Below are 13398 nucleotides of genomic sequence, written 5' to 3' on the forward strand. Positions count from 1 at the left end.
CATCGGCAAAGTCTGCCGCCTCAGTGTATAACACACTTTTACAACAACTAAGATATCTTCCCCGCATGTTGATAATATTGGCAACAACGTATGTTCATAATAATGACACCTCTTGTCAGAATTGAAATTTGTTATATAAAGCATGTTTGAGATTTCCCAGAGCACCACAAAAACCCTACAAGATTGGCTTATAAATAGATATAGACCCCATAAAACTAGATCCCCGAAATGGAGTAAATTACATTTGTAACACCTCAAAATATACATCTAAGACCCCATAAAGCATATATATTCTTGGACGTCTCGACATTCTGAGTCGATCTAGCATTGTCCGTCCGTCCGTCTGTCGAAATCACGACAGCGGTTGTACGTGTAAAGCTAGCCGCATGCAATTTTGCACAGATACTTAATATTGATGTGATCGTTGAAAATTGCAAATGGGCCTTATCCGATCAGATTTGGATTTAACTCCCACATAAACTCATCTCCATATTTTGACTTCTTCAGCTCATGGAAGGCCCAATTTTTGTATGATTTGGCTGAAATTTTTCATACAGTATTTTGTTGTGACTATCAACAACTGCGCCAAGTACCGTCCAAACCGGTCAAGAACCTGATATAGCTACCATTTACCCCCATCTCCCGATTTGAGCTCTTCGGCCCTTAGAAACCGGAATTTTAGACCAATTTGCCTGAAATTTTGCATATAATGTTCTTTCATGATTTCCAACAACTGTGGAAAGTACGGTCCGAATCGGTTCGTAACCTGATACAGCTCCCATATAAACCGATTTGACTTCTTGAATCCTTACAAGCCGCAATTTTTGTCCGATTTGGCTGAAACTTTGCATGTGGTGTTCTTTTATGACTACCGACAACTGTGCTAAGTACGATCCAAACCGGTCTTTAACTTGATATAGCTCCCATTTACCCCCATCTCCCGATTTGACTTCTTCGGCCCTTAGAAACCGGAATTTTAGACCAATTTGCCTAAAATTTTGCATTTAATGTTCTTTCATGATTTCCAACAACTGTGGTAAGTACGGTCCAAACCGTTCTTTAACCTGATATAGCTCCCATATAAACTGATCTCCCAATTTGGCTTCTTGATGCCTTACATGCCGCAATTTTTGTCCGTTTTGGCTGAAACTTTATATGTGGTGTTCTGTTATGACCGACAACTGTGCCAAGTACGGTCCGAAACGGCCCATAACCTGATATAGCTCCCATTTACCCCCATCTCCCGATTTAACTTCTTCGGCCCTTAGAAACCGGAATTTTAGACCAATTTGCCTGAAATTTTGCATATTATGTTCTTTCATGATTTCCAACAACTGTGGTAAATACGGTCCGTTCTATAACCTGAATAGCTCCCATATAAATCGATCTGCCTATTTGACTTCTTCAGCTCTTATAATCCGAAATTTTTGCCCGATTTGGTTGAAATTTTGCATGTACTGTTCTGTTATGACTTCCAGCACCAGTGCCAAGTACGGCTGAAATCAGTCTATAACTTGATATATTGTAGTTCCGATATAAATCGGTCTCGCGACTTGACTTCTTGAGCCCTTGAAAGCAGCAACTTTTGTTCGATTTGACTGAACATGTATTGTTCGGTTATAACTTCCAACAACTGTGCCTAGTATGGTCCAAATCGGTCTATAACCTTGTATAGCTCCCATATAACCCCTTTTGAGCCCTTATAAGCCATAATATTTGTCCGATTTGGCTGAAATTTGTTCAAGCGGGTTCTTTTACGACTTTTAACAGCTGTACCAAGTGTGATTCAAATCAGTCTATAACCTGATATAGCTCCAATGTAAACCGGTCTCTCGATTATCCTTTTCCGGTTCCTAGAAGCTTTAATTTTTGCTGGTTTGACAGAAGTTTGGTATGTAGAATAAATTGATGCCCTTCTACTAGTTTGTAGAAGGAACTTAGCACGCTTTTACTTGTTTTTAATTTGTTTTAGACAGCAATGAGAAACGTTCCCAGGGAAATTGAAAAAAATCCCCAGTTACCTTCTCCCCGCCGCAGGGTTAAGTCAATCCAGCCATATCCCTCCGTCGCTCCGCCTATCGAAATCACTATAGCGGTCAAACCAATAAAGATATCCGCTTGAAAATTTTCACAGAGGCCGATATGGCTCAGTTATTAACCAATATCTTGGTTTGACTTCTTGAGCCCCTGGAAGCCACAATTGTTATCCGATTTGGCTGAAATTTTACACGGAGTGTTTTCTTATGACTGCCAAGAATGCATTGAATCGGTCAATAAGCTGTTACAGGTTAGGTTAGGTTTAAGTGGCAGTCTGCCATCAGACTCTCTTGTGATACCACAGGAATAGAAGAAGAAAGATGCCTTCTATATGCCTTCTAATAGTTCCTACCGTTGAACTAACCAGATCGCTTTAAAAAGCACAATAACTTGAGAATGTTCAGATTCTTAATGAAATGAGAACCAAAAGTCGAACTCCTTCTGACTGCTAGTGCGGGACACACACACAGAAGGTTTTCAATAGTCTCTTCTTCTTCGATGTCCTCACAGCTTCTGCAAAAGTCGTTGCTGGCAATCTTCAGTCTGTCAGCATGTTTTCCGATTAGACAGTGACCTGTTATAACGGACACAATGACTGAGACATCGGTTCTAGCCAATGCCAGCAAAGCAGTAGACCACTTCAAGTCTATTGTAGATTAGGCCACATAGTTTTGGAATGCTCACAGCCCTCTCTTTGTGAGCATCTATCATTCGTTGTCCTTCGGGCCTGGTCCTGAAAACTTAGCTTACATGACGCTAGAGGCATACCCACAGATTTCAGTATCCCTGGAATGTCTCTGTGGCCCGGCACCTAGAATAGGTGAATTTTGAACTGTTGAGCCATCTTGTTGAGAGTTCTGCGACACTCGAGGGCGGTTGATAAATCTCCCCATATTAACCGATCACCTGTTATGACTTCTTGAACCTCAGAAGCCTCAGTTTTCTTCAGATTTGGCAGAAATTTTTGCTCAAGGCCTTATGTCATGATTTCTAACATCTGTGCCAAGTATGATCTAAATTAGTCTTAGGTCCAATATAAACGATCCACGGATTTGACTTTTTGAGCCTCTGCAAACCTCGGCTTTCACCTGATTTGGCTGAAAATCGGCACTATAACTTGTGTTATGACTTCCAGTCCGTGACAAGTATGATTCGAATCGATGCATAAGCTGATATTGCCCCCATCTTATCAAATCCCCGAATTTGAATCATTGAGCCTCTAGAAGTTTTAATCAAAACCCGATTTGATGGATTAGAAAATTCAAACTGACTTAGTAAGGGTAAATTCTTAGCGGAATTTATGGTGGTGGGTACCCAAGATTCGAATGGTTTTACTTGTTTCATTTTGTAGTTGGTTTCTATTGTTCTTAATTTTTGTAACAAAATCCAACAGTTTTTATACCCTCTACCATGGGGGTATACTAATTTCGTCATTCTGTTTGTAACTCCTCGAAATATTCGTCTGAGACCCCATAAAGTAAATATATTCTTGATCGTCATATCATTTTAAGTCGTCCTAGCCATGTCCGTCCGTCTGTCTGTCAAAAGCACGCTTACTTTCGAAGGAGAAAAGCTAGCACCTTGAAATTTTGCACAAAATCTTTTTATTAGCGTAGGTCTGTTGGGATTGTAAATGGGTCAAATCGGTCCATGTTTTAATATAGCTGCCATATACACCGATCTTGACTTCTTGAACCTCTAGAGGGCACAATTCTCGTCCGATTTGACTAAAATTTTGCACGTTGAGTTTTGGCATCACTTTCAACATCCGCGCTAAGTATGGTTTGAATCGTTCCATGTTTTGATATAGCTGCCATATAAACCGGTCTTGGGTCTTGACCTCTTGAGCATCTAGAGGGCGCAATTCTCGTACGATTTGACTGAAATTTTGCACGTAGTGTTTCTGTATCGCTTTCAACAACTGTGTGAAGTATGATTCAAATCGGTTCATAATCTGGTATAGCTGTCATATAAACCGATCTGGCATCTTGACTTCTTGAGATGTAGCGGGCACAATTCTTATCCGATTTGGCAGGAATTTTCATGGCCTTCAATATACGTGTCTAATATGGTCTGAATCGATAAATAGCTTGATACAGCTCCCATATAAATCGAAATCGCAATTCATATCCGAATGAACTGAAATATTACACAATGGCTTCTAAAATTTTTAGCATTCATTTATGGTCCGAATCGGACTATAACTCCAATAGCATAACAGTTCTTATTCAATATTCTTTGTTTGCCCAAAAAGAGATACCAAATGCGATCCATGGTGGAAGGTATATAAGATTCGGCCCGGTCGAACTTTGCATGCTCTTACTTGTTATCATTAGGACTTTTTGGGTTTTTTTTTCCATAAATAAGTAAAATGATGAATAATTGAATCTTTTATTGTGCCACAAATTATCCTCAATATTAGCCTTATCCTCACTACTATCATTAGAAATATACAAAGTATCCAGTTTTCATTATTAATTTTTAATCCGTAACAAAAATGCAAAATTATTACATAAGTAGAGTGATAAACTGCAATGAGATCCAAGTAAGCGCCAAACATTTACAAAATACTAAGGAACAAGAAGAGTAAGAAAGAGAGAGAGAGCAAAGGAGAGAAGCCTGAAAGGTAGGCGAATACCTAAATTTGAGAATGTTTCTCTCTCTCTATGACATTTGCGTATGCTCTACCTTGCCTTGTCAGTGTTTCAATACCTTAGTGTTCCTCAGCTGAATTGCAAAAGAATTCAGCTGAATAGGTTCCACTTGAGTTTATATGAAAGTATAAAAATAACTACACTAGTGTGAGTGAATATGATAATACATATGTATGAGTGCATACATATATACCTTCAAAATAAAACCGAAAAAACCTCTACCTACTAATGGGTATATACTGGTAGATTTAAAGGAAAAAATTTTTAAAGATATATACACAACAAATTGTAAATTCTATAGCATTAAAGGAATATAACAAAAAAAAATCTATGCATAAAGCTTTAAATTCGTCATAAAAATTAATTTTTTAACTTCTTTAGTTCTTTTGTTATATAAGTTTGCTTACCTGTATCACTGGGTGCTATATTACTTAAGCGATTTGTTACAAAACCGCGTAGATTGGAGACCACGCGTTGTGGCGAATTAGGGCCACTGCCAATGGAGAAACTTCTTAATTTGGAAAACAAGGTGGCCGATTCACCACTGGGGCCACTGCCTGTGGCGGCGTTTGCTTGGGGCTCGTTAGAGGACGCCACTGTCGAAATTTTCTAAACGATTTTTTCTTTGATTTTTTTCGCTTTTATTTAATGAAAATTCTTAACACTTTTGCCAAACACTTTCTTCGGTTATAATTTGTTAAAAAAAAAACAATTTTTTATTCAAAAAAATCACTAAAAAATCACCGAATTTTTTTGTTTTAATTTTTCTCCTTAATGACTTTCCACTGCAGTCAGCTATTTGTAATCCTTTTCCTTTGATCTTTTTTTTGTAGGATTTTTCTAAATTTAAATTTATAAGGATTTTTTTTCAAAAATTTCTGTTCACTGACACTTTATTCTGGGCATTTCAATTTCTTTTTTTATGCGCTTCTTTTTCTTTTCCGTTGGGACTTGAACTCAATTTTTTTTAAGAATTTCGATTTTTTCCAGAGAGTTAGATATGCTGATTTTTTTTTTGCTTTTTTTCTTCTTGAAATGTCCAAGTTTCTGTGTGTGGTTTTTTCTGCTAGTCTGGTGTGTGTTTTTTTTACACTAGACTACGGACGAGCAACCGTGGCGTTCGTTGTTGTCGTCCAGGCCAGAGCAAAGGTAACTTCTGTCTGGTAGCAAAGGCACGTTGAGACCAGCACATGCCCGTGCACATCGCCAGCAAACGGCGATGAGAATTAAGAAGGTGCGCAATGGGGGAGGGGAGTGCTGATAGCGCTCATACTAAGCCTGGAATTTCAGTACCAGTCGGTGCTAAAATGGCCAAAAGATTTCAATGCCCCATTAACCACCCACTCTTAGGGCTATGTACCTTTAACACAACGCACGTACACGAACACAAAGATATAGCCCCCCATTTCCAGTTGTTGAAATATCACTAACTCTCTCATTATTCCCATGGAAGAGACTCAGAGAGTGTGTTGTCGCTCTCTCAAACAAGCTCTGCGAATTTGTGTGCGCCTTTGAGTATGCTTCAAATACTGGGGTTATTTCTCATGCACACACACTTATATGAGTGTGTGTGTTTGGCTGTATCTTGTTTGTTTGCATGAATCAAATTCTTGGTGTCTAAATATTTCTCTCAATTTTGTTAGGTTAATTTCAAAGGAATTTCGGCAGGCGCAAGCGCTATATCCCCCCTTAACAATGCCGTTTACTTTTTGTGCTGCTGCTTCTTCTTCATATTCTTATTTTATAGTCTCCATTGCTAGACATGCTAAAGGAAATATTTATGTCTGTGGGTATACACAGAACCTGCCTAGCTCATGAAACAATACTCTTGCTTCCTCTTGTTTTTCAATGTAATTGATATTTGTTGTTGCTTTGGCAGCATACCTTTTTATAAGGACTATGTGTTTGTAAGTGTTTGCATATTTTGTGGCTTAGATTTAAGGGTGTGTGTTTGTGTGAAAAATTTCTTTGCCTGCCAACACTTAGCCCAATTGGCTTGAGCCAGTGTGCATTTGTGTGTGTGTGTGTGTAGGTCTCCACTCTATATGTTTGGCAGGATTTTTTTGTTTTGTTTTAGGTTTTCTTCGAAACATTTGCTACTTTCCCAAGCTTGCTCATTTCTCTTGCAAAAGGTCTGCCTCAAAAACAGAAACGACAATTTGTTGTGTGCCTATTATTGTTTTTATATTATGAAGCCAAAATTTCATTAACATTTGATTTGAATAATTATTGCCAACACTTCTTCTATACTTCAGCTACGTGCAGAACTTCAAACCTGCAATGGCTGAGTCAGGCATATTAAATATTTCGTTTTGGTTCTGCTTCTAGTTTAAATGCAACATTACAGTGTGTTGACCTCAAAAGGCCAAATAATACCTGACCAGACAGCTATAGGAAAATAAGGTCATGATAAAAATCTCTCTTAAGCCTCAAACGAAATCCATTCATGCCGTTAACTCCCTTGGACAAATTTGCATTAAATATGGGTGTAATATAAGCAAAGCCCCAGGGGAAATGTAAAAAAAGAATGGTCAAAAGTAAGGATTATGATGTTTAATTGTAGACTACAAGATAAAAGGCTTTCACATTCAGATTTATATTTTTTTTTTTATAAATTATTTATTGACGAATATAACTTAACAAAATATCTCTTGCTTTAAAGTTATTATAGATGAACAAAACACATTTATTTGAATTTATTCTTTTCGTATTTTTCAAGTTAACTTTGAAACTTAAACTCTGAAACTTTTTATATTCTTGGAAAAGTAAAATTTTGAAGCATACTTTTAGGGTTATTGAAATTTTTTAAATATTGACAATCCCGCAAAGCTAAGTAATTGTATAGATTTCGAATGGATAAATGTATATTCTAATTTATGTCGTTAACCACCTTCCATAGAAACAATATATTTGGGAGCTATATTTAAAACTAAACCGATTTTTTTTTTGGCATAAATATAAGTTCGAAAGTGGCACAAGGCACGGGAGGCATTTTAACGCCACTCCTATGGGTGACCACCATTTATGACACCTATTACGGATGCTGACTGAGGAGGGATTTGAACCCTTCTGCCAGGCAGACGATGTTATAATATTTCTAAGGGGTAAGTATCCGAACGAGCTATGCAGAAGGGCCGAAAGGGTCTTGCATATGGGTTAAAAAATATTCATTTCCGACCCTATACAGTTTTTATATTCTTGAGCGTTTTGAATCTAAGAGGATCTAACCTTGTCTGTCCGTCCGTCTGTCTTAGACGAATATTTCGAGGAGTCACAATCAGAATGACGAAATTAGTGTACCCCCATCTTATGGTGGATGGTATAAAAATTACTATTGGGTTGCCAAAAAAGTAATTGCGGATTTTTCATATAGTCGGCGTTGACAATTTTTTTCACAGCTTGTGACTCTATAATTGCATTCTTTCTTCTGTCAGTTATCAGCTATTACTTTTAGCTTGCTTTAGAAAAAAGTATATTTGATTAAAGTTCATTCTAAGTTTAATTAAAAATGCATTTACTTTCTTTTAAAAAATCCGCAATTACAATTTGGGCAACCCAATATATGGAGCTGAAACTTTGTCCATTGGCAAATTAAGTTCCAAGATTGGGCATTATTTGGATACAGCTGTCGTATATAGGTATCTCTTGATTTAAGTCTGGGGGCCAAAAATCATACCGAGTATGATCTAGGTTAGGTTTGGTTGAAAAGAAGATACGGATATTAATCCGCCCCTTTCCACTTACCAGCAAAAACTTGGTAAGTACATGTCATTATTTTTGGCATGTAAAATAATAGATAACGTATTATCCTTAGATTTGCTAGCTGCCAAAATATAACGAGTTATCAACGGGAATACCATCTGCGTTACGGGTAATACAAATGTCATTACATACAACATTCGATGAAGCTCAAGAATAAGCACTTATTTGTAATAATAGAAAAAAAGATATTATTATAACCTTTGTATTGATAAAAATTCCATTAAGAAGCTGCGACCTCCATTTTATTGGTGAGTCCGAATGGCTTGCCGCAAAGCCACACCACTTAGTAGCAATAGGAGGGAAATACTGTGTCGCCTTGTTGTGCGCTCTAAATAATAAAAAGTAACCTCGAAAAATAAAATCTATTTACAAAATCCATAATTGTTTTCCATACCACGCCCCTTAGTTGGTTCATATCTGGTTTAGTGTCCCCATCTAAGTGCCTGCGTCTGTTAGCAGCGAAAGCCGGGTAATGACATAGGTAATGCTCCAATGTCTTATAATATTCTCCACATGCCCTACACAGGCTATTGGGTTGCCCAAAAAGTAATTGCTTGGATTTTTCATATTTCATTTTTCACAGCTTGTGACTCTGTAATTGCATTCTTTCTTCTGTCCGTTATCAGCTGTTACTTTTAGCTTGCTTTAGAAAAAAAGGGTTAAACAAATTATATTTGATTAAAGTTCATTCTAAGTTTTATTAAAAATGCATTTACTTTCTTTTAAAAAATCCGCAATTACTTTTTGGGCAACCCAATATTACTTGCCCTGCCGATTTTGCACAAGTGAGCTAGTAGTCCTATGTGTCCTGTTGCAACACTGAAAGCTTTATTTCTTTCAGTAATAGTCTCGTCTTCTCACGATCTGGATCACCCCATAGGATTTTCGCTGTCCTACCGACCCTTTCACTGTTCCACAATGTTGCATGCACATTCATGGCCCACTCCCTTAATTCGGTCTGCGTCGTCCCGAAAGGCTTCGGGTTAACCCAGTTTATTGACGGCAGTCCTCTTGCCTTCATTGCAGAAATGTCCGCCCTTTCATTCCCCCTTAATCCGCTATGGCCCGGCACCCAAACGATAGGGATTTTGCCATCCTCAGAGTAGGCGTTAATCTCCTTCTAACACTGTAAGACTGTTCGTGACCTTACCATCCTGGTTGTTATTGCCCTTATGGCAATTTTGCTGTCGGTGAAGATGTTCACACTCGACGTCCTCGCGTCAGCACCACACCACTTCACGCATTCCATGAGCGCCCGGATCTCCGCCTGCTGGGTCGTATTACGGTCAGGCAGTTTAAAACAGATCTTAGTCCATGGGTTCTCAATGTAGACCCCCAGGCCCACTCTGTCCTCTACCTTTGATCCATCCGTGTAACATAATCTTCCAACTGGCAATACGAGGTTTCCGTCAATCCAAGACTGTACCGATGGCAGCAGTGCCTTGCACTCGACCTCAAGTGTCGTTTTAGGTTTCCGATCGGAAATGTCTTCCCTTCCTTCCAGGTTTCCTATCGTCGCTTCGATTATACAGCGATGGTATATGATGCTACCATCCCCAATCCATGCTCCTATCGACTTAAGTCTCATAGCCGCAGTTGCTACCTCACACTTCATCTGTATGTCAATGGGTCGGATATCTATTGTAGAATAGTTTCCACTGCCCTAGTGAGCTAGGTCCTCATTGCTCCGCCTATGCCAATACAACATGTTCTCGGAAACTGTTGTATGGTCCTTATAATGCACTTCTTCTCCATCGTAGTCCACCAAACTACTGAGGCGTAAGTAAGTATTCTAGTCTAATCACGCTCCTGTAGAACCAGTGGGCTATCCTCGGACTCAGGCCCCATTTCGAGCCTACGGTCCGTCTACATAGTGCCCAACATATGTGAGCCTCAGAAGTACGCTCCTGAATGTGATACTTCCAATTCAGTTTCCTGTCTAAGATCACACCCAAATATTTGACCTTGTCAGATATCGAAATCGTCTTATTGAGGAAAAGTAGTGCGTTAAATTGGCCTACCTTCGTCTTCCTCGTGAACAGGCTTCACTGGGTTAAGATTAGCCCAGTTATATGCCATATGCAAGACCCTTTCAGCCCTTCGGCATAGCTCGTTTCGATCCTTACCTCTTAGAAGAATTATAAAATTGTCTGCGTTGCAGACGGGTCAAATCGCTCCTCAGTCAGCATCCGTAATAGGTCATTTATGGTGTTCACCCATAGCAGTGGCGATAAAATGCCCCCCGTTGGCGCGCCTTGTGCCACTTTCTCCCTAATATTTATGCCATGGGACACACAATTTATCCACCTGTTCCTTAGCATATACTTTAACCAGTCTCTAAGGATGTTTAACCAAACTCTAGGCATGTTCCTTAGCATATGGTTTATCCAGTCTCTAAGGACCCGATCCATCCGGTACTGGTCTAAGGATTGGATAAGTGTGTCGGTCCGCACATTGTTAAACGCCCCCTCGATGACAATGCATACCGCCAGAGTGTACGTTTTGGCATCGAAGGATTCTTCTATTTTATGCACAACCTCGTGCAGGGCAGTCTCCACCGACCATCCCTTAACATAGGCATGCTGTTTGTATTTGAGCAGTTCGCTAGATGTCCTACTCTTTATCATGGTGTCTACAATACGTTCCATGGTTTTGAGTAGAAAGGACGTAAGGCTTATGGGTCTGTAGGTCTTTGGTGTCGCATAGATTTGGATAAGAGTCCTTTAAAAAGTTGTTCTTCGACTTTAAATGCACCTTGAAGTCTCAATTGTTATCTGATTTGCACTCACTGTACTGTAACGAATTTCCACAACCGATTCGAGTTCGATCCAAATCTATATGTAGTCTGTTATACATGACTTTTATATAAACTTCTCTTGAGTTGATATACTGAGACCCTGGAAGCCACAATTGTAGTCTTATTTGATTGAAATTTTAAACGTGTATTGAAATGACTCCAAAATCTAAGGCAAGCATTTTCCAAATTTTCCTATTAGTACCGACGCCCCAGTTTGTACTACTATGCCCTTCAACTAAGTTCATTTCTGTGAATTTTAGCAGAATCTCAGGTGGTGGTTTATCAAGATTGGGTGCAGCTGAACTTGGAACGTTTTTACTTGTTAAAGATAAAAATATTTCAATGGAGTTCAAAAAAAGCATACCGGGTCAGTTGGCCCGCTTACAAGAGCTGAGCTAATTAGTATAAATTTTAAACACAATCTATAGTGGGGGTCTTGTCGAACTAGGCACGTTTTTACTATTTATTGCCACTTATTTGCAATATATTTTAAACAGTTTTGAGTCTAATAAGAACTCACAGCTAATAGCTTTATGAATAATAAACAAAATAAAATCGCTAATTTGTGAGTACTTTACACGCATTCCATATAATAGAGACCAAATTACTTTCCTACAAAGCTTTAAGCTCTACCAATAAAATGTCAAAACTAATTGGCAGCCTAAACTGAATTGACCTTTAACGTAAATATCAAATTGTCATCGAAGAGCACCCCTACCATTCAATTATTTATGCGATTATTGTGATGAGTTCTAATGACGTAGTAGCGAATAAATGCTATGTAGTTATAATTATGATTAACTTAGGCAACTGTACCGAGTTGGGAATTTCAAATAGGACACAACTTCTGGGGGGAAATATAAAATACAAGAACAAGTAAAAGCTAGCTAATATTATATACCCTCCACCATGGATCGCATTTGTGAAGTTCTTTTCCCGGCATCTCTTTTTAGGCGAACAAAGGATAAAATAAAATAATTGCTTGGTCCGATGGTCCGATTCAGACCATAATTGGACTGAATGTTGGAGGCCATAATAGGAGTCATCGTGTAGCACTTCAGGCAAATCGAATAAGAATTGCGCGCTTTAGGATCACAAGAAGCAAAATAGGGAAATCGGTTTATAGAGGAGCTGTATCAGGCTACAAACCGACTTAGACCGTATTTAACACGTATGTTGATGGTCATGGGAAAAGCTGCTGTACAAAATTTCAACCAAATCGGTTAATAATTGCGCCGTCTAGAGGCTCAAGAAGTCAAGATCCCAGATCGGTTTATGTGGCAGCTATATCAGGTCATGGACCGATTTGGCACAGTTGTTGGAAGTTATAAGAAAAGACGTCATGCTCAATTTCAACCAAATCGGTTAATAATTGTGCCCTCTAGAGGCTCAAAATGTCAAAACCTCAGATCGGTTTATATGACAGCTATATCAGGTCATGGACCGATTTGAACCATACTTAGTAAAGCTGTTGGAAATCATAACAAAACTTCTGATACCAATTTTCACCCAAATCGGATAAGAATAGCGCCCTCTAGAGTCTCCCAGATCGGTTTATATGACATCTATATCAAAACACTGACCGATATGGCCCATTTGCAATCCCTACCAACCTTCACTAGTAAGATGTATTTGTGCAAAATTTCAAGCGACAAGCTTTACTCCTACACTCGGTGGATGGTTGCCGGACTGCGTAGGCGCTATGGCCAGTCATCGACCACAGGAGGACGAGGGAGTTGCTGGCGTTCGATAAGAGGTCGATGAGTTCCTTGACATGGGTCATAACCGGACACAGTGCCATAGGCCGCATGGCGGCGTGCATGGGGATACCGCACAAAGACTTCGGTAGGAATTGCCTCGATGAGGATGAGGAGGAGACTATTGAGCACTTGCTGTGTTCCTGTCCGGCTCTACAGAGACATAGGCTTTCCTTTCTGGGGAGCCCTTTCTTCTGTGATCTGAGTGAACTTGCGGACGTACCTCTGGTATCTCTCCCGAAGTTAGTTGAGGGAACAGGATGGTTCCGACGGGGGGTGCCACAGGCTCCGGCGTAGGTAGATCCGTGCTTGCGTAAGGACGGGCGGTTCTTCACCCCCAGCTCGGGTTCTCCACTCCTCCTATCATTTATTTTACTCCTGTATAACCTCT

The 13398-nt window shown here is 39.3% G+C and overlaps 2 protein-coding genes across 2 annotated transcripts in view; both read right to left on the minus strand.

Annotated features, from left to right (window-relative positions):
- Window positions 1–5187, minus strand: part of LOC106092308 (vesicular acetylcholine transporter) — a 64304-nt gene extending 59117 nt beyond the window's left edge. The window contains exon 1 of the mRNA XM_059361593.1: window positions 5099–5187. The gene's annotated coding sequence lies outside the window, so the exon portion shown is untranslated. The remainder of the gene's footprint in view (window positions 1–5098) is intronic.
- Window positions 1–5287, minus strand: part of LOC106091888 (choline O-acetyltransferase) — a 192216-nt gene extending 186929 nt beyond the window's left edge. The window contains exon 1 of the mRNA XM_059361596.1: window positions 5099–5287. The gene's annotated coding sequence lies outside the window, so the exon portion shown is untranslated. The remainder of the gene's footprint in view (window positions 1–5098) is intronic.
- Between the last annotated feature and the right edge of the window lie 8111 nt (window positions 5288–13398).

Source organism: Stomoxys calcitrans, chromosome 2, assembly GCF_963082655.1.
Source record: "Stomoxys calcitrans chromosome 2, idStoCalc2.1, whole genome shotgun sequence".
Lineage (NCBI taxonomy): Eukaryota > Metazoa > Arthropoda > Insecta > Diptera > Muscidae > Stomoxys > Stomoxys calcitrans.